The sequence below is a fragment of the Arvicanthis niloticus genome, chromosome 15 (genome assembly GCF_011762505.2).
Source record: "Arvicanthis niloticus isolate mArvNil1 chromosome 15, mArvNil1.pat.X, whole genome shotgun sequence".
Classification (NCBI taxonomy): domain Eukaryota; kingdom Metazoa; phylum Chordata; class Mammalia; order Rodentia; family Muridae; genus Arvicanthis; species Arvicanthis niloticus.
The window spans coordinates 15,874,466-15,900,357 of NC_047672.1; the positions used below are offsets into that span (position 1 = coordinate 15,874,466).

Below are 25,892 nucleotides of genomic sequence, written 5' to 3' on the forward strand. Positions count from 1 at the left end.
CAACATGTATCGAAGATGTTGAAAGAAATGAAGTAGTCTACACATAAGGCTGTCATTAACTTGAGGAAAAACAAAAGTTCCACCAGACATCTTCATCCTGTATAGAATGACATCAATCATACAGTGTCAACAAATCACGTGATATAAACATAGTCATCCAACCAAAGCTGGGACATGACTGTAACTGGAAAGTCAGAATGGAAGAGGATATGAAGTTATGATCTCATCACAAGTCAGTTACTGATGTGTAGACATGATGATGTAAGAGACACCACGCTGTGTGGGTTTTCCCTAAGTGCACAGGACAGACTAGCAGAGACAGCTAACCTTCAGGGAATGGCTCCCATTGGATGACAGGAACAAGGAAGTAAATAAAAGTATTCATGTGGTGACTTTCTTAGTAACCTTAATATTGAGTTTTCAAAATAATTGAATTGTGCATACATTTTGATTTAAAAATATATGAAAACAAGTTTGTGTAGTGGTGACAGGTTTCTAGGCTCAGGTAGAGGCCACAATGTTAGCATTCTCTGTCCCCTGCTCTGCTGAGGCAGCTCCTCCAGAGGCCAGCTAAGTAGCCATTGTGTTGCATGTGGATTTTAGTTGAGTCGAAGGTTGAAGCAGCACCAGCTGAAGCCTCCTGCCTCAGCTAGGATCTCAGCAGGAGAATGATAGACATTCATGAGGACATGGCAGTCAGATGTGCAGAGGCAGCTCAGGGCTGGGCCTCAGGAGAGGAAGCAGTTGATGACAGAGCACTGGCAAGTGCACATGCCAGATGGTAGCAGTCAGGGAGTGGCCATGCACGTTCTGAGTGCCCATGAGACATTAATAAACAGGTGGGGGTATAGCTCAGGGGTAGAGCATTTGACTGCAGATCAAGAGGTCCCTGGTTCAAATCCAGGTGCCCCCTACCACATGTTTGTTTTTACTCATAAAGATACCACACACACTCAGTCCTGTTTCTTCCATTCATTCCAGTCATGGACCTCACCAGACATGGGGGCTCCAGACCAGCCTGTCATGTGGATGGGTGGCTGTCTCCCAACTCTTCCTACATGCCAACTGCCCCTCCCATTCTTATCATCTGTCTCCCCTGTTCCTGCATAGACCTAGTTTCTCTGGTTCTGTTAGCATGTGGACATGTAGATATGATGTAAAGTAGGAGACAAGAACTATAAGGGAGAATTAGGAACTCTGTAGGCACAGCAGTTACAGTGACAGCCAGTGTCAAGGACCAGAAAGGAAAGCCTAACCATAGAAGTATGTGCCTCTGTGAGTCTGTGCTGAATCTGTAGTGAGAACTAAGGAGGCCAGTCAGAGAACTGGACTGTCTGTGTAGGGTGGACATTTCCCTTGTGAGTTTCTCTTCCTTCTTCCAGAGCCCACTGCTTACTTGCTTCACCCTCAGAGACTACAGACTGGCATGAGCTGCGGTCCCAGGCAGACAGGGACCCTGCAGGTTGCTGCTGACAGTGCTAACTAGGGGCTCTTGGTACTCTGAGTGACAGCCCATCTGTCTTTGGGGAAGGAAGAGAGGAATGTCTGGGGGCTCAGGTGGAAGGGCAGTTCAGAGCTAACCCAGGACAGCAGTGTGAAGTGGGCTCAGGCCTGCAGGCTGCTCCTCTCCTTTTCTTGGCTGATAATGCTATTCAAGGATGGACCTGGAAACTGAGGAGCTGAGGAAGCATCTCACCAGTCAGGTCTGGCAACTTCTGGAAAGTGGGTCTGTGAGCATCTGTAATTTAACTTTATAGTCAGTCATAATATATCACCACTCTGATGAAGATTATTAACTGTGTATACTGTTATTAGTGGGGGGTATAGCTCAGGGGTAGAGCATTTGACTGCAGATCAAGAGGTCCTCGGTTCAAATCCGGGTGCCCCCTTTCATGTGATTTTGGAAACTATCTGACCACATTTATGGTATAGACCTACTTTTCCTTTTGATCCAGATGGCTTCGCAGTCAGCTCATTGAGAACACAGCGCTATTATCCCCCACAGATCCCTTTTGTGGCAGGTTGCTGTGTGTGTTCATATGATCCCAAGTCTTTCTGGTGAGCAAGTATTTTAGAATATATATGGAGCTCCCAAAAACCTAGAAAAGCTAGGTTTTATTAGAAAGAACCATCAGTGGTTCTCAGAATATCGAACTGAACACACAGATGCATTGGGCAGCATCAAAGTACCATAAAGTAAATGAAGTAGGGGATACTGGGATGGTGTTTCACCATAGTCGGAGACATTCAATAGGTGCATCAGAGCTGGAAATGTGAGATTCCAGGCTCTCAGGTTGAGAATAAGAGCCATAGATCACAGTGTTTCCAAACTGCTCACGGGCCTGGTTTTTACCCAACGGTGGCTCATGGCTGACATCTGTTGTATACTCTCAGCATCTATGCTGTAGCAGCTGTGTCCCCCTGTTTTAAGTGTTACTCCTTAGAATGAGTTCCCCACAAAAGATCCTGGCTTTCTTGACAACTATTGCTTCAACTCAATGTAAAGGGCCAGGCAGAGCCTGACTGTGCTGGAGCTCTGTGTCATGCCATGGACAGCTCCTAGACCCGTCCTTTGTACTGAAAACTCAGGGAACATCCCCACTGTCCTACACTGTGCAGAAGTCCTCAGCTCCTTCTGCAGTGATAGAGATTCCAAACCAAACACAGACTCAAATCAGCAGTGTTGGGGTCACAGTGTCTCTGTCTCCAGTATGTATTGCCACGTTAGTGACAAACTCCAGTTATGTTTTGGAGGATACTGGCCCTTCCCCAAACCTGAAAAAGAAGTTCCATGAGTCACTTGAGTCTTTATTGGCATATTTTTCTGTTACAAGTAACAGAAGTTAAGAGGATTCAAGGATCTTCTCAAATATTCATCTGAAACTTTGTAGTGGGTTGGTCACTAATATTAATTGTATATTTCTAATAATACTACCACATTTTTCTAAAAATAAATCACTTGAGCCCCCACCCCCCCTACACTCCAGTTCTCTCTCAAAACTGGACATTAAGGTTGTGCTGAATTTTGTGGCGAACTGAGCAATGGTGACATCCTGCTCTGTCTCTGCAGTGCTTGTGTAAACTTTGTGCTATTTGCTTATGCATCTGTAAGAATTGACCAGTGAGGCTTCTAAGTTTGTTCTTTTTGCACATAATGGCTTGACTACTTTGCAAAAGTCCTTGTTTTATGAGTAAAGTATTCAGTAAAACTATATTTACTAGATAAAGTCTGAATGAAAAATTTCCCAAGAAGAAGCATTCTGTGATTGCCCTCATTATCTTATGCAAATCACAAAAATTGGACTAGGGCGTCCCTGAATCCTCTCCTTTTTCTCCATCTCCACAGACTACATCCTTTGACTATGATCTTCTCTTCCATTGTTGTTATCTGTGTGGGTTTGTAATGGTTTCTAGGAGAAGGGTTCACATGGCAGAAATTCCTGTGAAGTGGACATTTCTTGTTTCTTTGGGGACTCAGTTATGTTATGTGATGTCTAGCTAAAACAGACAGGTGAGCAGATGCTTTCCTAAAGCAGACAGGTGAAGGGTTCACAGTACTTAGAAAGACTATAAATATAATCCCACAGACAGTCTGATGAAGCTTTTGCATTGGTTCACCTTGCACCATGTTTCTAGTCTTTGTTTGTTGTGATTTCATACAGAGTAACTTGCCAGAGAACTTCTCACGACATTTCAGCTGCTTCTTGATGCTTCTGCAGACTCAAGTTGACTTGGCAGAGCCTCTCAGTCTTTTCCTGAATCAAACCACCTCTGCTGATTTGTGCTTTGCATTTGTTGAGTGCACTGGACTGCTGACAACAAAAGTCAAAAATCTCCCTTAAGAACCACTTGTAAACAGGTCTACAACCGGTTTCCTATTGACTCTTGTTTCCCCTACCTCTGGTAGGTAGGCTAGGAAGGAGGTTGAGGCGTTTAAGAACTCTAATTAAAGCAGGTTTGAAAAGCCTACATTCTGTAAGCTCTGCTCTGACTGTTGACATAACCAGTCTTCGTACCTAGTCCATGTTGATGCTGAGCTGATTGTTTGGGGTCAGCATGTTAACTGTCTCTCAAATTTGGAGATTTTCATTCAAATTTAGTACAAGAAAATAATAAGACAGGAGATCAGAGAGTGAAAAATCACAAAAAAGATTCTTAGTACATGAATATGCTGAAGGCTAGAGTGGAGTGAGGAGTGAAACGGGGCAGGGAGACTTTGCAGGAAAAACCACAAGAGGAAAGCAGAGCATGACTCCAGCCCTGCACACTATTCTCCAGTTGAGGCCCCACAGATGCTGACCAGAAAAGGCTGGAGTTGCTGGGCACCAAGGGATTCTGGGTACCCTGTGGTAGGTGTATGGGGAAGGACATGGTAACTGCAAGCCTGGTTGAGTTCAGTCTGAAGGAGGCAGGTCAGGTCAGATCCTCTAGCACCCTGGAGATTAACCATCACCATGGATACTATATCCTTGGCTGAGGCAGTGACCTGTGCTAATGAAAAATTTTGCATAGTTTACAAGAGCAAGACACAGGAACTTTGTCTCAGTATATCCCTGCTCCAAGACTCTGACTCCTGCTGATCATTTGTTATCAACCAGTGTTCTGTGTCATATTTCAGCAACCATGGTGTCCAGAAGTCCTTAATCATATCTGTAGACTCTACTTCCCCTTGGTTATTAAGCAGGAGTGTTTTCTTTGTCCCTCCTAGAGAATCTGACCAAAGAGTTCTCATCAGACAAAGAACCTTCCACTCTGTCCATTCCTACCTCCCACTTACCTCCAAAGCTCACCTGTTAGGTTTACATATATGCAACCTCTTTTAGTTGTATCGAAAGTTGAGGTAGCAACTGCTGAAGCCTCTTGATTTTAATGCCCCTGCCTCAGCTAGGATCTAAAACAGAAAAATGCTAGTCATTCATGAGGACATGGCAGTCAGATGTACAGAGGCAGCTCAGGGCTGGGACTCATGGGAGGAAGCAGATGATGACAGAGCACTGGCAAGTGCACATGCCAGATGGTAGCAGTCAGGGAGTGGCCATGCACGTTCTGAGTGCCCATGAGACATTAATAAACAGGTGGGGGTATAGCTCAGGGGTAGAGCATTTGACTGCAGATCAAGAGGTCCCTGGTTCAAATCCAGGTGCCCCCTACCACATGTTTGTTTTTACTCATAAAGATACCACACACACTCAGTCCTGTTTCTTCCATTCATTCCAGTCATGGACCTCACCAGACGTGGATAGATGGCTGTCTCCCATCTCTTCCTACATGCCAACTGCCCCTCCCATTCTTATCATCTGTCTCCCCTGTTCCTGCATATACCTAGTTTCTCTGGTTCTGTTGGCTTCTGAATAGAAGACGAGTACAATAAAGGAGAATTTAGGGACTTTTTAGGTACTGTGGTTATAGTGATGGCCAGTGTCCAGGGATCAATAAGGAAAGCCTAACCATAAAAGTATGTGCCTCTGTGGCTCTCTGGTAAATCTGTAGTCAGAACTAAGGAGACAAGTCACAGCATTGGACTTTCTATGTAGGGTGGACATTTCCCCCGTGAGCTTCTCCCCCCTTCCAGAGCCCACTGCTCACTTGCTTCACCCTCAGAGGCTACAGACTGGCCGAACTGCCAAACCAGGCAGAGAGGGATCCTACAGTGTAACAACTGACAGAGTCAGCTAGGGCCCTGTGAGAACTCTGAGTGACAGCCCATCTGTCTTCTGGCGAGGAAGAGAGGGATGTCTGGGGGCTCAGGTAGAAGGCAGATGGCCAGCTCAGGAGCTAATCCAGGCCAGCAGTGTGAAGGGATCTCAGCAGTTCTTCTCAGCAGATGATACTATTCAAGTATGAGCCTGGAAATCTGCAGAGCTTAGAAAGGTTTCTCACCAGTCAGGTCTGGCAGCTTTTAGGATATAGGTCTGTGAGTATCTGTAATTTAACTTTATAGTCAGTCATAATATATCACCACTGAGAATGAAAATTGTTAACTATATACACTGGTACCAGTGGGGGTATAGCTCAGGGGTAGAGCATTTGACTGCAGATCAAGAGGTCCCTGGTTCAAATCCAGGTGCCCCCTTTGCATATGATTTTGGAAACTCTCCACATACATGGTATAGACGAACTTTCCGTTTGACTCATGGCTGGAGATTCAACTCAACTATGCTACAGCTGTGTTATTACCCATCAGATCCTTCTTTTTTTTTTTTTTTTTTTTTTTTTTTTTTTTTTTTTTTTTTTTTTTTTTTTTTTTTTTTTTTGGTTTTTCGAGACAGGGTTTCTCTGTGTAGTCCTGGCTGTCCTGGAATTCACTCTGTAGACCAGGCTGGCCTCGAACTCAGAAATCCGCCTGCTTCTGCCTCCCAAGCGCTAGGATTAAAGGCGTGCGCCACCACCGCCCGGCCCATCAGATCCTTCTGTGACAGCTTGTTCTGTGTGTTCATTCAATCTCAAGTCTTTCATGTGAGTGAGTGTTCAGCATTTTTAGAGTGTATAGTGAGTTTCTTAAACCTAGAAAAGCTAGGTTGTATTAGCAAAAACCATCAGTGGTTCTCAGCAAATGGAATTCGACATACGAATACATTGAGCATCAGCAAAGGACCCTCAAGAAAATGGAGTAGGGGATACTGACCTGGTAATACACTAGAGTAGGAGATGTATAATTGGTTCATCAGAGCTGGAAATGTGGGAATCCAGGCTCTCACAGGGGAGGGGGAGCATAAGATCATATGGATTTCGTAGATCACAGGGTTCCTAAGCTGCTCATGGGCCTGGTTTGTTGTACCCATCAGTGGCTCATGACTGACATCTGTCCGAATGGCTCAGCATCTGTGATGTAGCAGCCATACGTCCCTATTTTAAATGTTACTTCTTGAAATAAAGTTCTCAACAAAGATACTGACTTTCATGACAGCTGTTGGTACAGCTCTGTGTGTAGGGCCAAGCAGAGCATAACCATGCTGGATCTGTGACTCGTACCATGGACAGCTCCTCTGCCTGTCCCTTTTGCTGAAGACACAGAGTAAACATGCAGACCCCACCCTCCTCCACTGTTCATTTTGCCATTTTTGCCACAATTCCAGCAAACTACAGTTAGAAGTTCTTCAGTGTGTATTTCCTGATTTGAGGATGAATGGGAGTGCTGCCTGAAGCTCATGTGACTATCTGTCTGATTATCTGAAAAGCCTTTAATTATTAAAATATATTAAATGTCAGATCCTTCAGCTCTATGAAATATTTGAGACCATCTTTCTAAAGTATATCTGTATAGACAAACTTTGCTTGTTTTTAGATATTTACTTTCTGCTTAACCTTGAAAACATATGCAGGAGGCTAAATAAAGCTTATTTCTGTAGTTAACTAGTACCTAACATTACTAAAGGTTTGTTTATAGGTGACTGACTACTAACTTGCATTTCTCAATTATTCTAAACAGCTGAAACTAGTAGCTTTCATGAGTCTAGAACTTTATTTTTAAAATGATTTGCATATATACAATACCTTAAACAAGATTTAAAACATACACCATGTTGTAACAAATATAACCTTAAATTTCTGTCAATATAAAAAAAAAACTATGCCAATGTAAAATATTTGAGAATTGTTGCTTTTTAGTTTAAAAGTAGGTACAACAATCTACTTTTCTCTTCCTTATTTCCCTATATCCTCTTTTTTCCTTTGATCCCCCTTTGCCCTCCTTCCCTCTAATACTAGATAGGAGAGAAAGAAGGGTAGAGTCAAGAATGAGAAAGAGAAAGAGATCCCTGATTTTAACCTTCTTTACTTTGTTCTCTGATCAAGACTGATAACTTGTAACCCACCCTTCTGAACAGCAACAAACATGTATAACCCAAGGAGTGACACCCCCCCCCTCAGTAATGGGGGCATCATGTCCTTAAAATTGCTTCCTTTTGTCTGGGAGTGAAGATATCTTTTGGGGATCCTAAGAAAAATGGGATATTGGCGAAGTCCTGAGAGAGCTAGCTGTATTCATTCTCCCGGTGATAGGGAAGTGTAGAGCTTAACTGAAGTCCTGGCTGAAACAGTCTGTGAGGCTGGACCATCTGAGCTAGCTGGTTTCAGATAGTTCTGGATGCAAATTTTGAGGAAACAGCAGTTCATGCAGTCTGTGAGGCTGGATCTGTTGGGCTACTTGCTTTGTCTTCTTTGGTGTTTGATCTTTGAGCTCTGAAAACACACAAACTTCTAAAAGTAATAGTGTAGGCACATTTCTACATTAATGATTGTATGGAACATGCATTGTACACAAATCAGCTAAAGATTATTTTCTGTTCTATATTTGAGCAGGTGAAAGGTGTCTGTCAACTTTATAAGTCCATTTGGACCCCATAACCAAACTTTAATACAAATCTCCACCCATGCCATATGAAACCTCTTGAAATAAAGCTCATGAGGACCACCCATGCCATATGAAAGGTTGGTGTGTACTAAGTCATGAGGACCAGGTAGTCAAAAAGATTTGCTGGCTGTGCAGAGACAGTCATGTCTCATCTCACATGAGGTATTCCCTGGAAAAATCAAATCATTATAAGTTTGGATGGTATCTATATCTTTTCATTTTCTGTAAAAACATAAACAAAACCACATTTCCAACACAAAACTATTGCAGGCTTCTATTCTGGTATTAGCACTTCCTTATAGTATATGGGCTGATTTAATTCAATTATTTCTATAATCTGTTGTCTCTCGGCTGCTGCTGTTCCTTTCTTATTAAAATTAAGAATACTTAAGGTTAACAAAGTACTATGTAGTTTGTCCCTGGGGTGGGGGGTGTCTTTGTTCTTCCTTTTTGTATTATAAACATTTCCTTTAAGGTATGATATTTTTACAACTGTGTGTTCTATAGGATTATATGCCCGCAATGTGCTTTATATTATAATATGCAAAGAATTGCTTCATCTTACTGTTGACATATGTGGAGGCAGTGTCAGTCTTAATTTGTGCAGGTAGCCCCAGAATTGCCATTATTTCCAATAAATCCAGAATCAGCATTTTCAGAACTAAAAGCAGTTGCTCATTGAAACCCTGAATATGTATCAATCATATGGTGGACAAACTTTTGTTTTCCAAATTCTGCAAAATGAAACACATCCATCCAACGGATTTCATTTCTTTTGTAACCCATTAGGGTTACTTCCGGCAGGTACTAGAGCTTGGTTATTTAGAGAACAAGTAGGACATTTTCTTATAATTTCCATGGCTTGTTGTCAAGTGATAGAAAAATTTCTCATTAAACCTTTATTGTTAATGTTGGAGTTGGGAATTGCCTCACAAACCACACAAACACTGATCTCAGTCAGACAGGGATAGTTTATTGAGCAAACGCCCCAGGGCTGGCCAACCAGGGCCATGGTCCAGATTCAGGAACTGAACTATGAACCAGAGTTAAGATCCTACAGGGTTTTTAAGCCCCCAATCCACAAACATCTGTGCCAAGTTATTTCACCAATCAGTATTTAAGGATAGGGTGTGTCCCTAGGAACATGTCTTTGTTGTACATTTATCTTGGCCCCTTTGGTTGGGGTGTTCAACTGTGGCAGGGGACTTGCCTTGTCTAATATTCATGTCCTAACTGTCTACAAGGATAGGACTTGTCTAACAGTCATGTCATAACTTGCCAACCAGGATGTCAGTTACCCACTTACATGTCTCTTCCTGCCGAGTAGGATGTCAGTTTCCAGGGAGGTCTTGGGCACTTGAACTTTACTATTCCATCACTCAAAATGAAAGTCTTATTCCAAATAGTTTCTTATATTGGGACAGGTGTCTGTCTTATGCTCGGGTCTATCCCAGGGGCCGCTTAAACTGCAAAAGCTTATACACAAGTGCAGGAAGTGCTGCTGGGTGGCTGGTTCAGGTCCAAGCTTATTGTGGGTAACTATACAAAAACAGTTATATTGACTCTTATCATGCTTGGTTTCCAAGGGCACAGAACATAACAGAATATGTAATCAATCTTGGCATTAGAAAGTTTCCTAGTAACAGCAGAAACATATAAGAAAGTGTCCTTATCATGGCAGGCTAGCCAAGTAACTGTTGTCTGGGCCTTAACATTTTAGCTATGCCCTAACAGTTAACATGGTATTTTTTTTTTCATGAAAATTTGAGCTTATAATACATTTCCTGTTAATAATTGGTTAATTTCCTCATTTCCTGTGGTAATGGACCTGGCAAACTTGTATGAGACTGACACGAGTGATATATAATGTTTCTATTTCTCATTGCCTGTTGCAGTTATATAAATAACAAAGTTAATCTGAATAATTATCAGTAATAAATTCAGTAGTTTCTATATTCAGAACAATTCTTTCAGCATATTGAGAGTCAGTAATAATATTAAGAGATTCAGGAAAATCTGATAATATTGTAAAAATTGCATAGAACTCTGATAACTGAAGTTATGGGTTTGGATTACTTTTCTTAATTTGTCTGACTTGTAGCCTGCCATTCACAACATGTTTGTGTCAGTATAGAATGTAGGTGCTTCAGGATTTGGCATTACCTTTACAATATGTTGGAGAATTCAATTAGTTCTTTTTTTTTTTTTTTTAATAAATTGCAGATGTCTGCTTTTAGGATATTTGCTGTCAATTTCTCCCAAATAGTTACTACGAGCTCGTTGCCAAACTTCGTTGATTACCCATAATGACATAATCTCAGCATTAGTGAAAGGCACTGCAATTTCAGCCATGTCTATTCCTCACAATTGACTTGTTCTACTTTCTATGATTAATCCAGAAACCTTTTCTATGTAAGTCTTTAATTTTTTACTTTCTTTACATGCTAAGAAAATATGACATAGTACTGTCATTCCTTTGTATAATGAGTCCAGTAGTAGAATGAGTTGAAGGCAAAATAACAAAAATACATTCAAGTTTAGGGTCAATTTGATCCATATATGCATCTTGCAGTCTCTGTTCTACCAGTCTCCCTCCCCCTCTCCCTCTCTCTTCCCCCTCCCTCTCCCTTTCCCTCCCCCTCTTCCCTCCCCCTCCCCCTCCCCCTTCCCCTTTCCCTCTTCCCCCTCCCCCTCCCCCTTCCCCTTTCCCTCTTCCCCCCCTCCCCTCACCCTTCCCTCCTCCCCTTCCCCCTCCTTCAGCTTTCAACCATCTTAGATTGTTTAAGTCTCAATCTCCTTGTAACTTTTGAAACAAATTACTTAATTCATGAATAGTTAATCCAATTGTAGGCTGTCACCATTAATTTTTTAAAATCCTTAATAGTTTGCAACTGATCTATGGATCTGTACCTTTTGTGGTTGAATTCTGTGTTAGCTTATTTTATAACCCAAATAGTTAATAAAATCTCTTCTCTGTCTTTTTTCAGGAACAAGCTACAACCCCCAGCATGCCAGATTTCTTTGTGTTTCCTTAAACATTTTCTCTAAAGTATGTGTGTCAGAATCAGGCAATAAAATATCATTCGTGTAATGATACTAGATTGCGGAAATTGCCTACAAATTATTTCTGGCAATAGTCGCACAAAATCTTGGGCTATTTAACATTCTCTGTGGAAGAACTTTCCAATGATGTCTCTTTAGTGGACTGTTATTACTACAAGTAGGTACTGAGAAAGCAAACCTTTTCCTATCATGCTCATACAAAAGAATTATGAAAGAATTCCCTTAAATAAATTACTATCATAGGGCATGGCTTAGGTGATAAAGAAGGCAAAGGAATTCCAGACTGTAAAGGACTCGTTGTTTGAATTACTCTATTCACTAGTCTTAAATCTGTTAACATTCTCCATTTTTTGTGTTTTCCTTTTAACAAACACAGGGGAATTCCACGGGCCGGTAGATTTTTCTATACGTTGAGCCTCAGCTGCTTTTGCGCCAGCTGTTCAAGTGCCTGCAATCTTTCCTTAGTTAAGGGTTGTTGCCATACCCACACAGGTTCTCAGTCAGCCATTTTCAGGGTAAAGCTGTTGGTATTTCCCAGTAGCTCCTCTTCCAAATTTGGAAACTCAATCGCTGTGATGTTGTGTGTCTGGACAATGAGCACAGCCTGTGATTGTGTTGATACACATCAATGTCTTCCTCAAGAACAGCTACCATCCCCCCAATGTCATCATGATATCTGGGGTTGCAGGAATATTAATTTAAGTACCCCCATTATTGTAAAAGATCCCTGTCCATGAATTTATCGGTATGTCAGCCACATAAGGTCTGAACTTCCCTTTCTGGTCCCACACATTTAGCCCATCATAGACTTTTTTTTAGGATAATTTGGCATTTCCTATAAACTGTGTATAAACCTTCTGAAGTGGCCATTGAACTCCAGGACTGGAGGAATGATAGTCACATCAAGCTCCTGCATCCACCAAACCTTCCATGTCTACACCATTCACTGCAATTTTAATTTTGGTCTCTGATCATTAACCACAGTTTGACAGAACACGTGGTTTCTAGTACTCCCAATGCCCCTGAACATGTGGTTTCTAGTACTCCCCAATGCCCCTGAACACATGGTTTCTAGTACTCCCAATGCCCCTGATCTACTTGCTAGAGTAGCTTTGCCCTTAATGTAGGGACACAATAGCAGCTGAGCAATTCTATCCACTGTATTTAATTTATATCTCTTTTTAATTTCTCCCTTGAAATCCCTATCTGTAGATTTAGATTTTTCAAGCCCTACTTTTAATAAGGTTTCCCAAATGCTTCAACTCCTCTTATAGCTCACCGTCGAGAGGTAGGGGAGAAAAGAAAGTAAACAGGACAAGCGGATGTGGACCTGTTTAGTGGTTCTTTGGGGCGATTCCGATCTCCATTTGTCAGGACACCAGCATTCCAGTTCAAAGAGTGTCACCAAACACAAATCAGCAGTCACAGCACAACTCTGCAGAAACAGTGAGGCCTCCACTGAATGAGCACGAGTCAGCAGGAGTGACCAGGACCAGCTGGAATGCCATGAGAAGTTCTCTGCTGTGCCTCTCTCAATGAAGTAAAGATCAATGAAAATGTGAGACCAGTGAAGTGTTGCACAACTAGCTATGCAAGTGCCTGGGCACTGTTTGTTGAGTCCTATTTATACTCTCTCCAAACATCTCATGTCCTCCCATGGGCCTTGCCTTAGCAAAACACCACGTGAGTCTACATCACATGACATGACCAGAAAATTCCAATTCATCCATCTATAATACCTGGATACACAATGAATCCTTGGAAAGTTAATTTAGTTCTTCCCAGGATCATTCTGTCCCTGAGGGCAAAGGACCATAAACACTAATGGTTGTTTTGTAACACTGACTTTTTTGAGGTAGGGCTTGAGGTTTATCTGTGGCCAAAACTAAAGCAGCATTACCGTCAGTACTGTACGTGAGATCAGCAATACTTAGTTGTGGGGTTTTTTTGTCTGTATTTCATTTCCCAAACACAAGAAATCACTTGTGTGTCTCTCCCGGACTTGCACTCATTAGTCCAATGGTACCCTTTGCCACAGTGCCTACAAATCCTGGGAAGCCTAGAACTCTTTCCAGAGAACCCATTGCCACAAGAAACTGCTTGTTCCCTTTTCCTCCAAAGTGCCATTTCTTACAGTTACCTAACCGAGAATTTTGAGCTCTGAGGCATTTAGCCTCACAGTTTCCTTGTAACTGGCAGAATTCACTGCAATTAAAGCATTGGATATTTTGATATCTTGATACCTCTAGCTATAACTTGTCCTATGATACTTGCGTGATGCTTACAAGAGCCAATTGTCATTTCCATTAAGGACCCATCCATTGGTGCGACTCAGTACTTTAGCAGTCTAACATCTCTTTTACATTCAATATTCGAATTCTCAGAAGCAGAGGTCTCTGTCAATACCTGTCTCACATCAGGGTCTAATATGCCTTTGTTTTTTTTTTTAAAGATATTACCTACTAGGTATGTGCATACCCTTGATGGGTATACGCAGGTAGAATTGGGGGAAAGGTAAAAATCATTAAAGCACACTGTATGGAATTCTCAAAGAGCTCATATGCCTTTGTTTACAGCTGAAGCCAATCCTTACAAGAAACTTGTGAAGGCTTCCCTTGGAGCCTTGTGTAATCTTAGTGAATGCAGTGGGTCTTTGCCTGAGCTCCCCAACTTTGTCCCAAGCTCTTAAAGTTACCAAGTCGCATTGTTCTATGATGGCGTCACCGGATGGAATTTGTTCTTGTAAGTCAGAATACTGCCCTTCACCGAGAAATTGATCTTTAGCAATATTCCTTCTTCTTGCCTTATTTCATTGTTCAATACCCACTGCTTTCTTTCTCCTCCACATTAACCACTATAATTGCTGCCGAACCTCTAGGACAGCTGTTAGCAAATGTTTTGAGTCTTGGGGAATAACTCTATTTTGGGTAGCCCAGTTACATTTGTTTAACATAAGGGGAATGCATTCTGTAGGAAATAACAGCCTCTTTAAAAAGCCTAAAATCTAGCATTTCTATTGGACACCACATTGTCTCATCATAATCATGATCAGAACCATTAGCAGGCCTGTGCTGCACAATTACTGGGAAAACTGATGGCAGTCTCATCATTCCGGGCGAGTCCTCTGCCCTGCCCTTGGCTCACATCAACACTTTCCCTTGAAATGGACTGTTTTTTTAACTCTGTCATCCTGCATGGGATCATTCTCTTCACAGCTCCCCGACCCACTCAGCGACTGCTGGGACTTGAAACCTAAAGTCCCAGCACACAGAGGGACAGTGACCTGCCTTCTAGCAAACTCAGCCCCTCTCTTTCATCCTGCTGGAAGCTCCTGCTTGCAGTCACCAGCTCTTAACCTTTTTGTTTCATTTTTCTGGTGCTACTCACTTCTCAAGTGCTTAAACCTCTACCCATAACCTCTCAGTTGCATAGTCAATTCTGCAACCCTTTCAAAAATGAGAGAATAGGGTGACCCTTCTGTTTTTTCTGTTTCATCTACTTTTTGTTTCTCCGATCCCTCCATATCCGCTCACTTTTCCAATTGTTGATCTATTCTTCCAATCTTTTTGAGATATAATATAGGAAGAAATAGAAGAGATAAAATCCGCTCTGGGAGAAAACTGAGAGAGAACCCAGCAACAGCAGCACTTATAAACCTTTTGCTCACATCCCGAAACATAGTCATTTCATTCTACCCTGCCATCCCCTCTATGGCAGTAGAAATCAGATTTCCATTATGACAGGCTGTACATCCGGCACCACTTGTAGGCATGCATTTCTTGGCTACTTTAACACTCCCAACCCTCATTCCAGTCCAGTCCCTTCCAACCACCAAACACTAGGTAGGAGATAAATAAGGTCAGAGGCAAAAGGGGGAATTGACTCTTTAGACTACTACCTGCTGATTAGGGCCATCTAATTCCATAGGACCAAAAAAATCATTGTCATCAGAATTATTTCTAACCAGCAAACCAGCTAGAGCAACAGCACAAACCACCAGCAGCTGGGGCAGCAGCCACTGCAGGCCCTCTCTGGGCTCACACATTTATATACTCTCAAGGCTCCCCAGAATTCCAAACATAAACTATCTGTAGCTGTCAACTAGCAAGCCCCTCCTAGAACCCGAGACAACTATATTTAGTGCCCGTGGACAATCTGAATCAGTTCTATATCCCACATCTGTGATTAAAACAAAAATATATTGACATAAAAATGGTTTGGATTTTTTTAAGAAACGAAAATTCTCACTAAACTGAGCACTAAAGTCCACAGGATGCTAGACATGGAGGGAATCTGCGTGTCCTAGGGTAGGTGTATGGGGAAGGACATGGGAAATCTAAGCCTGATAGAGTTCAGTCTGAAAGAGGCAGGTCAGGTCCTCTAGCACATTGGACAGAAAAACATCACCATGGATAATACTATAACCTTGGGTGAAACAGTGCCAGTGACCTGTATTAATGAGGGAGTCAACATAGGATCAAAAGCAACACTCAAGAACTTTTATGTGACTTAAGACATGCGCCAACGACTCTGACACCCGATGATCCATGCTATCAACCACTGCACTGTATCGTATCTAAAGACTCTTCATGACTTGGTTATTAAGTAGTAGATTTTATTCACCGCTCCTAGAAAATCTAACAAGGAGATCTCCTCACAGGACAGAGAACATTCTATCCAATACAACATGGCACCAAGATGACCTGTAAGAGCTAAAAAAAAAAGCAGCCATTGTGTTTAGATGTGGCAGTTTTAGTTAAATTGAAGTAGGTTGAACCGGTATCATCTGAGGTCACCTGATGTTAATGCTTTTGCCTCAGCTGAAATTAAAGACAGAGAATACTAGTCATGCATGAGGATATGGCAGTCAGATGTGCAGAGGCAGCTCAGGGCTGGGCCTCAGGAGAGGAAGCAGTTGATGACAGAGCACTGGCAAGTGCACATGCCAGATGGTAGCAGTCAGGGAGTGGCCATGCACATTCTGAGTGCCCATGAGACATTAATAAACAGGTGGGGGTATAGCTCAGGGGTAGAGCATTTGACTGCAGATCAAGAGGTCCCTGGTTCAAATCCAGGTGCCCCCTACCACATGTTTGTTTTTACTCATAAAGATACCACACACACTCAGTCCTGTTTCTTCCATTCGTTCCAGTCATGGACCTCACCAGACGTGGGGGCTCCAGACCAGCCTGTCATGTGGATGGGTGGCTGTCTCCCATCTCTTCCTACATGTCAACTGCCCCTCCCACTCTTGTCATCTGTCTCCCCTGTTCCTGCATAGACCTAGTTTCTCTGGTTCTGTTAGCATGTGGACATGTAGATAGGATGTAAAGTAGAAGACAAGAATTATAAGGGAGAATTAGGAACTCTGTAGGCACAGCAGTTACAGTGACAGCCAGTGTCAAGGACCAGAAAGGAAAGCCTAACCATAGAAGTATGTGCCTCTGTGAGTCTGTGCTGAATCTGTAGTGAGAACTAAGGAGGCCAGTCAGAGAACTGGACTGTCTGTGTAGGGTGGACATTTCCCTTGTGAGTTTCTCTTCCTTCTTCCAGAGCCCACTGCTTACTTGCTTCACCCTCAGAGACTACAGACTGGCATGAGCTGCGGTCCCAGGTAGACAGGGATCCTGCAGTGTTGCTGTTGACAGTGCTGGCTAGGGGCTCTGGGTACTCTGAGTGACAGCCCATCTGTCTTTGGGGGAGCAAGAGAGGGATGTCTGGGGGCTCCGGTGGAAGGCAGTTGGCCAGCTTAGGGGCTAATCCAGGAGTATGACGTGGTCTCAGGGTCTTCAGGTTGCTCCTCTCTGTATCCTTGGCTGATGATGCTATTCACAGATTGGCCTGGGAAGGTGTGTTTACCTAGTGTGTTCTGATACAGGGAAGCTGTAGAGCCGAGGAAGGCGTCTCCACAGTCAGGTCTGGCAACTTCTGGAATATAGGTTTGTGAGGTTCTGTAATTTAACTTTACAGTCAGCCCTAATGTATCACCACCCAGATGAAAAATTTTAACTGTGTACACTGGTGCCAGTGGGGGCATAGCTCAGGGGTAGAGCATTTGACTGCAGATCAAGAGGTCCCTGGTTCAAATCCAGGTGCCCCCTTTTTCATGTGCTTTTTGGAATTTCTCTCATGTGCTTCCACTGTCCACATTCACGGCATAGACCTACTTTCTCTCTTGACCCATGGCTGGAGATTCAACCCATTGATGCTACAGCTGTGTTATTACCGAACAGATTCCTCATTGGTAAGCAAGTCTTCAGCATTTTGAGAATGCCTAGTGAGTTTTCTCAACCTATAAAAGCCATGTTTTATTAGTAAGAACCACATCAGTGGTTCTCAGCATATGGAATTCAACACACTGATGCACTGGGCATCAGCAAAGGACCCTCAACAAAATGGAGTAGGGGATATTGGGCTGGTAACACACCAGAGTTGGAGATGTCCAATTGGTTCATCAGAGCTGGGAATGTGGGAACAGGCTCTCAGAGGGAAGAGGGAACATAAGATCCTATGGATTTCATAGATCACAGGGTTCCTAAGATGCTCGAGGGCCTGGTTTGTATCCAGTGGTGGTTCATGACTGGCATTGGTTCTACAGGGCTAGCATCTGTGTTGCAGCAGCCATGTGTCCCTAGTTAAGTGTTACCTCTTGTAATAAAGTTTCCAACAAAGATCCTGACTTTTTTGGATATTTTATTTATTTATATTTCAGATGTCATCCCCTTTCCCCATTTCCCCTCCCTAGAAGCCACTATCCCATCCCCACTCCTCCTTTTTGCTTTCATACCATTAGCATTACATGCAAGTATTCAGGTCAGTTCTGGGTTGAGGGACTAGCAAAACAATAGATGGAAATAGCCAAGGAACAAGGAAGACACTAAACACAAATAGTCAAAGAACAAGCAAGGCATTAAACACAATTCCACCAACACTCCCGTGATCACTGTTTCTAAGGGCTTATCAGGGTGACCAAAATATCTGAGACAACTTCCCTGTCCTAGCCCAAAGTCATTCTCATGTCTGAAGCCTCCTTCATTGTTCTAGCCTAAAATTTAGATTCCTGCCTTGAAATTACTTCTTTGTTCTGGCCTAAGATTTATATTCCTGCCTGAAATTACTTCTTTGTTCTGGCCTAAGATTTATATTCCTGCCTGAAATTATTTCTTTCTTCTAACCTAATGTAAGATTCCTGGCTGAAGCCTACTCTCTTGAACTTGGCCAATGTCATATTTCTGCCAAGCAGCCCATTTCCTTGTCCTTGGCCCATGTCAGATTCTTGCCGAGCAGCCCCATAGGCTCTCCGCCTCTCCCCATTTTTTATTTCATTAACAAGACTGAGCCTGTTTTAGGTCATTCTGACAAGAATGCCTTCCTTACCCACCATGGAATATGCATTATCAAAAGCAATGCATTTCTGTCTTAGGTTGGTTAGGCTCTGTGCAGAATCTTACCCGTCCTTGGCTTACCAGCCTTTTAATTTAATAACTCTGTCTGGGGGTCCATTTTCAGGTTCAAGCCACATGCAATACCCTCTCCCTACTATGCTGATGGACTCAGCTATTTCTGGTATAGTGACAGAGTGTACAAAGTGACCGAGATTCCATAAAACCAAACACAGTCTCAAATCATGCGCAGTGCTGGTGTCAGTGTCCCTGTCTCTTGTGTGTATGTATTGTCATATGTCTAATGGAGTGACAGACTATAATGGAATCTTTGAGGATGTTGGCTCCTCCCCCAACTTGAAAGAGAAGTCTCACATGGGCCTCTACTGGCATATTTTTCTTTACCAACTGATAGAGCCTATGGAGATCCTGTGTTGAATCCAGAAGTTTTCTCAAATATTCATCTGAAACCCTATGGTTGGTTTCTACTTAGTAGTCACCAAATACCAACTGTATGCTTTATATTTCTAACAACATGACAGTGTTTTTCTGAAGATAGTTCACGTGGACACACACACACACACACACACACACACACACAGGCACACACAAGATGTCTCTCCAAACTGGATATTAAGCCTGTGCTGACTCTGCAGTGAGTTAAGCAATGGTAACTTTATGCTCTGCATGTGCAGCCCTTGTGTGAACCTCCTGTTATTGCTTACATATCTTTAAGAATTCACCAATGATGCTTCTAAGATTTTTTTGTATATAATGGTTTAGCTACTTTGCACAAGTCATGTTCTTGGGTAAAATATACAGCAGAAGTATATTTACCAGAGAAAATGTATGAGTGAAGTTTCCCAAGAAGAAGCATTCTGTGACTGCTTGCCCTCATCATCCTATGCAAATCACAGAAGTTGTGCCAGGGCATCCCTGAATCCTCTCCTTTGTCTCCATCTCCACAGACTACATCCTTTGGCTGTGGTCCTCTCTTACATCTTTGACATCTCTGTGGTCTTCTAGCCTCATTGTGGTGGCTTCCAGGAGAAGGGTCCACAAGTAGAGATTCCTGGTCCCACTTAGGCTGAGCTCTGACTGTTCAAATAGCTAGTCTTTATACCTGGTCCCTGCTGACTGTGTCCTGATGGTTTGGGTCCAGCGTGGGGCTAAATAACTCTCAGATTTGCAGTTTTTCCTTCCAATTTAGGACCAGAAAATGATAAGGCAGGAGACCAGAGGGTGAGAAATCACAGAAAAGATCCTCCATACAAGAATGTGCTGAAGGCTAGAGTGGAGAAGGGAGTGAAAACCGGGTAGGGAATTTGCAGGCAAAAGCACAGGAGGGAAGCAGAGCAGGACTCCAGCCTTGCACTATGATTCTCGGTGGTGGTTTCAATATGCTTGGCCCAGGGAATGGCACTATTAGGAGGTGTGGCCTTGCTGGAGTAGGTGTCTCTTATTGGAGGAAGTGTGTCACTGTAGGTTTTGAAACATTCAAGCTAGCTCCCTGAAAGACAGCCTCTCCTGAGTGTAGTCAGAACAGGATGCAGAACTCTTGTCTTTTTCTCCAGCACCATGCCTGCCTGGTCGCTGCCATGAGTGCCATCATGATGATAATAAACTGAATGTCTGAAACTGTAAGCCAGCCCCAATTAAGTATTGTCCTTTATAGAGGTTGCTTCAGTCATGGTGTCTCATCATAGCAATGGAAACCATCACTGAGATATTCTCCAACTGAGTCCCCACAGATGCTGAGCTTTAAGCACAATTTCCTAGATTCCTTCATTGTGTTCTATTATCTGCCACCCTTGCAACCATTATTCCACACCAATGCCTTCCTACACCTTAACATTCCGTAGAAGAGAAAGAAGGTTAGAGGGGAAAGGGGGTTAGACCTCTTTAGACTAGTTCCTGCTGATTAGAAGTGCTGAGATCCTAGGGGGCCTTTCCAATCTTTATTGTGAGAATATCTGCAGTCATCAACCTAACAGTCAAGCAATCGAGCAAATGATCAATCCAGCAGTATACCAATCCAGCAATCCTGCAATCCACCAATCCACAATTTCAGCAATCCAGCAAGACAGCAAGACCTCAAGACAGCAATCCTGTAATCCACCAGTCCAGCAATCCAGCAATCCTGCAATCCAGCAATGCAGGAACCCACCAGTCCAGCAATCCAGCAATTCACCAATCTAGTAAACTACCAAATCCAGCAATCCAGAAATCCGGCAATCCACCAATCCCCCAATCCAGCAATGCAGCAATCCACCAATCCACCAATCCACAAATCTAGCAATTCATCAATCTAACACTAGCAATAGCACCAACATTAACCAGAAACAGCAGGGGGAAGCAACAGCTGCCACAGGCCCTCTCTGAACTTTCATATTTATACCTTCTCAAGAGTCCCTAGAATTCCAAAAATGATCTATTTACAGTTGAAGAAAATCATGCCCCTCCTAGAACTCCAGGCAGTTACAGTTAACAGCTGTTGAAGCATCCCCATATCCCACATCTGAAATTAAAATAAAAATATATTCATTAACCTAACTGGGTTTGTAAGAAACCAAATGTCTAACTACACTGAGCAGCAAAGGCTACAGTGTTGTGGATATGGAGGGATTCGGTGTGTCATGTGGAAGGCCTAGGGCAAAGAACATGGTAAATCCAAGCCTGGTAGAGCCCAGGTGAGGCAGTGCAGGTCCTCACTGGGTGAGGCAGTGGAGGTGGCCTGTGCTAATAAGGGAGTCTACATAGGTACAAGAACAAGACTCTGGGACTTTATGTCAATCAAGCCCTGCTCCAAGACTGCCACGTGTTGACCACATGATCTCAACCACTGCACTGTGTCAAGCTTCAGTCACTATGGTCTCCAGATGTCCTTCATCATATCTCTATATATGAGTGACTTGTAGATTTGTAGATATAACTGAATGACTTGGTTGTTAAGCAGGAGTGTTTTCTTTGTCCCTACTAGAGAAAGTGACCAAGAAGTTCTCAGCAGACAAAGAACTTTCCATTCTGTCCACTCCTGCCTCCCACTCACCTCCAAAGTCCAGCTAAATAGCCATTGTGTTGCATGTGGATTTTAGTTGAGTCGAAGGTTGAAGCAGCACCAGCTGAAGCCTCCTGCCTCAGCTAGGATCTCAGCAGGAGAATGATAGACATTCATGAGGACATGGCAGTCAGATGTGCAGAGGCAGCTCAGGGCTGGGCCTCAGGAGAGGAAGCAGTTGATGACAGAGCACTGGCAAGTGCACATGCCAGATGGTAGCAGTCAGGGAGTGGCCATGCACGTTCTGAGTGCCCATGAGACATTAATAAACAGGTGGGGGTATAGCTCAGGGGTAGAGCATTTGACTGCAGATCAAGAGGTCCCTGGTTCAAATCCAGGTGCCCCCTACCACATGTTTGTTTTTACTCATAAAGATACCACACACACTCAGTCCTGTTTCTTCCATTCGTTCCAGTCATGGACCTCACCAGACGTGGGGGCTCCAGACCAGCCTGTCATGTGGATGGGTGGCTGTCTCCCATCTCTTCCTACATGCCAACTGCCCCTCCCACTCTTGTCATCTGTCTCCCCTGTTCCTGCATAGACCTAGTTTCTCTGGTTCTGTTAGCATGTGGACATGTAGATAGGATGTAAAGTAGAAGACAAGAATTATAAGGGAGTATTAGGAACTCTGTAGACACAGCAGTTACAGTGACAGCCAGTGTCAAGGACCAGAAAGGAAAGCCTAACCATAGAAGTATGTGCCTCTGTGAGTCTGTGCTGAATCTGTAGTGAGAACTAAGGAGGCCAGTCAGAGAACTGGACTGTCTGTGTAGGGTGGACATTTCCCTTGTGAGTTTCTCTTCCTTCTTCCAGAGCCCACTGCTTACTTGCTTCACCCTCAGAGACTACAGACTGGCATGAGCTGCGGTCCCAGGTAGACAGGGATCCTGCAGTGTTGCTGTTGACAGTGCTGGCTAGGGGCTCTGGGTACTCTGAGTGACAGCCCATCTGTCTTTGGGGGAGCAAGAGAGGGATGTCTGGGGGCTCCGGTGGAAGGCAGTTGGCCAGCTTAGGGGCTAATCCAGGAGTATGACGTGGTCTCAGGGTCTTCAGGTTGCTCCTCTCTGTATCCTTGGCTGATGATGCTATTCACAGATTGGCCTGGGAAGGTGTGTTTACCTAGTGTGTTCTGATACAGGGAAGCTGTAGAGCCGAGGAAGGCGTCTCCACAGTCAGGTCTGGCAACTTCTGGAATATAGGTTTGTGAGGTTCTGTAATTTAACTTTACAGTCAGCCCTAATGTATCACCACCCAGATGAAAAATTTTAACTGTGTACACTGGTGCCAGTGGGGGCATAGCTCAGGGGTAGAGCATTTGACTGCAGATCAAGAGGTCCCTGGTTCAAATCCAGGTGCCCCCTTTTTCATGTGCTTTTTGGAATTTCTCTCATGTGCTTCCACTGTCCACATTCACGGCATAGACCTACTTTCTCTCTTGACCCATGGCTGGAGATTCAACCCATTGATGCTACAGCTGTGTTATTACCGAACAGATTCCTCATTGGTAAGCAAGTCTTCAGCATTTTGAGAATGCCTAGTGAGTTTTCTCAACCTATAAAAGCCATGTTTTATTAGTAAGAACCACATCAGTGGTTCTCAGCATATGGAATTCAACACACTGATGCACTGGGCATCAGCAAAGGACCCTCAACAAAATGGAGTAGGGGATATTGGGCTGGTAACACACCAGAGTTGGAGATGTCCAATTGGTTCATCAGAGCTGGGAATGTGGGAACAGGCTCTCAGAGGGAAGAGGGAACATAAGATCCTATGGATTTCATAGATCACAGGGTTCCTAAGATGCTCGAGGGCCTGGTTTGTATCCAGTGGTGGTTCATGACTGGCATTGGTTCTACAGGGCTAGCATCTGTGTTGCAGCAGCCATGTGTCCCTAGTTAAGTGTTACCTCTTGTAATAAAGTTTCCAACAAAGATCCTGACTTTTTTGGATATTTTATTTATTTATATTTCAGATGTCATCCCCTTTCCCCATTTCCCCTCCCTAGAAGCCACTATCCCATCCCCACTCCTCCTTTTTGCTTTCATACCATTAGCATTACATGCAAGTATTCAGGTCAGTTCTGGGTTGAGGGACTAGCAAAACAATAGATGGAAATAGCCAAGGAACAAGGAAGACACTAAACACAAATAGTCAAAGAACAAGCAAGGCATTAAACACAATTCCACCAACACTCCCGTGATCACTGTTTCTAAGGGCTTATCAGGGTGACCAAAATATCTGAGACAACTTCCCTGTCCTAGCCCAAAGTCATTCTCATGTCTGAAGCCTCCTTCATTGTTCTAGCCTAAAATTTAGATTCCTGCCTTGAAATTACTTCTTTGTTCTGGCCTAAGATTTATATTCCTGCCTGAAATTACTTCTTTGTTCTGGCCTAAGATTTATATTCCTGCCTGAAATTATTTCTTTCTTCTAACCTAATGTAAGATTCCTGGCTGAAGCCTACTCTCTTGAACTTGGCCAATGTCATATTTCTGCCAAGCAGCCCATTTCCTTGTCCTTGGCCCATGTCAGATTCTTGCCGAGCAGCCCCATAGGCTCTCCGCCTCTCCCCATTTTTTATTTCATTAACAAGACTGAGCCTGTTTTAGGTCATTCTGACAAGAATGCCTTCCTTACCCACCATGGAATATGCATTATCAAAAGCAATGCATTTCTGTCTTAGGTTGGTTAGGCTCTGTGCAGAATCTTACCCGTCCTTGGCTTACCAGCCTTTTAATTTAATAACTCTGTCTGGGGGTCCATTTTCAGGTTCAAGCCACATGCAATACCCTCTCCCTACTATGCTGATGGACTCAGCTATTTCTGGTATAGTGACAGAGTGTACAAAGTGACCGAGATTCCATAAAACCAAACACAGTCTCAAATCATGCGCAGTGCTGGTGTCAGTGTCCCTGTCTCTTGTGTGTATGTATTGTCATATGTCTAATGGAGTGACAGACTATAATGGAATCTTTGAGGATGTTGGCTCCTCCCCCAACTTGAAAGAGAAGTCTCACATGGGCCTCTACTGGCATATTTTTCTTTACCAACTGATAGAGCCTATGGAGATCCTGTGTTGAATCCAGAAGTTTTCTCAAATATTCATCTGAAACCCTATGGTTGGTTTCTACTTAGTAGTCACCAAATACCAACTGTATGCTTTATATTTCTAACAACATGACAGTGTTTTTCTGAAGATAGTTCACGTGGACACACACACACACACACACACACACACACACACACAGGCACACACAAGATGTCTCTCCAAACTGGATATTAAGCCTGTGCTGACTCTGCAGTGAGTTAAGCAATGGTAACTTTATGCTCTGCATGTGCAGCCCTTGTGTGAACCTCCTGTTATTGCTTACATATCTTTAAGAATTCACCAATGATGCTTCTAAGATTTTTTTGTATATAATGGTTTAGCTACTTTGCACAAGTCATGTTCTTGGGTAAAATATACAGCAGAAGTATATTTACCAGAGAAAATGTATGAGTGAAGTTTCCCAAGAAGAAGCATTCTGTGACTGCTTGCCCTCATCATCCTATGCAAATCACAGAAGTTGTGCCAGGGCATCCCTGAATCCTCTCCTTTGTCTCCATCTCCACAGACTACATCCTTTGGCTGTGGTCCTCTCTTACATCTTTGACATCTCTGTGGTCTTCTAGCCTCATTGTGGTGGCTTCCAGGAGAAGGGTCCACAAGTAGAGATTCCTGGTCCCACTTAGGCTGAGCTCTGACTGTTCAAATAGCTAGTCTTTATACCTGGTCCCTGCTGACTGTGTCCTGATGGTTTGGGTCCAGCGTGGGGCTAAATAACTCTCAGATTTGCAGTTTTTCCTTCCAATTTAGGACCAGAAAATGATAAGGCAGGAGACCAGAGGGTGAGAAATCACAGAAAAGATCCTCCATACAAGAATGTGCTGAAGGCTAGAGTGGAGAAGGGAGTGAAAACCGGGTAGGGAATTTGCAGGCAAAAGCACAGGAGGGAAGCAGAGCAGGACTCCAGCCTTGCACTATGATTCTCGG

General features: G+C 43.3%; 8 non-coding genes across 8 annotated transcripts; all 8 read left to right on the forward strand.

Moving 5' to 3' along the window:
• The first annotated feature begins 841 nt into the window (after positions 1 to 841).
• On the forward strand, positions 842 to 913 carry Trnac-gca (transfer RNA cysteine (anticodon GCA)). Its single transcript has one exon. It is a non-coding gene; the product is annotated as a tRNA-Cys (tRNA).
• Positions 914 to 1,817: 904 nt separating this feature from the next.
• Trnac-gca (transfer RNA cysteine (anticodon GCA)) lies at positions 1,818 to 1,889 on the forward strand. Its single transcript has one exon. It is a non-coding gene; the product is annotated as a tRNA-Cys (tRNA).
• Positions 1,890 to 5,077: 3,188 nt separating this feature from the next.
• On the forward strand, positions 5,078 to 5,149 carry Trnac-gca (transfer RNA cysteine (anticodon GCA)). Its single transcript has one exon. It is a non-coding gene; the product is annotated as a tRNA-Cys (tRNA).
• Positions 5,150 to 6,001: 852 nt separating this feature from the next.
• Trnac-gca (transfer RNA cysteine (anticodon GCA)) lies at positions 6,002 to 6,073 on the forward strand. Its single transcript has one exon. It is a non-coding gene; the product is annotated as a tRNA-Cys (tRNA).
• A 10,355-nt stretch (positions 6,074 to 16,428) lies between these two features.
• Trnac-gca (transfer RNA cysteine (anticodon GCA)) lies at positions 16,429 to 16,500 on the forward strand. The gene has a single exon. It is a non-coding gene; the product is annotated as a tRNA-Cys (tRNA).
• Positions 16,501 to 17,445: 945 nt separating this feature from the next.
• Positions 17,446 to 17,517, forward strand: Trnac-gca (transfer RNA cysteine (anticodon GCA)). The gene has a single exon. It is a non-coding gene; the product is annotated as a tRNA-Cys (tRNA).
• Positions 17,518 to 22,131: 4,614 nt separating this feature from the next.
• Trnac-gca (transfer RNA cysteine (anticodon GCA)) lies at positions 22,132 to 22,203 on the forward strand. Its single transcript has one exon. It is a non-coding gene; the product is annotated as a tRNA-Cys (tRNA).
• A 945-nt stretch (positions 22,204 to 23,148) lies between these two features.
• On the forward strand, positions 23,149 to 23,220 carry Trnac-gca (transfer RNA cysteine (anticodon GCA)). The gene has a single exon. It is a non-coding gene; the product is annotated as a tRNA-Cys (tRNA).
• The last annotated feature ends 2,672 nt before the right edge of the window (positions 23,221 to 25,892 follow it).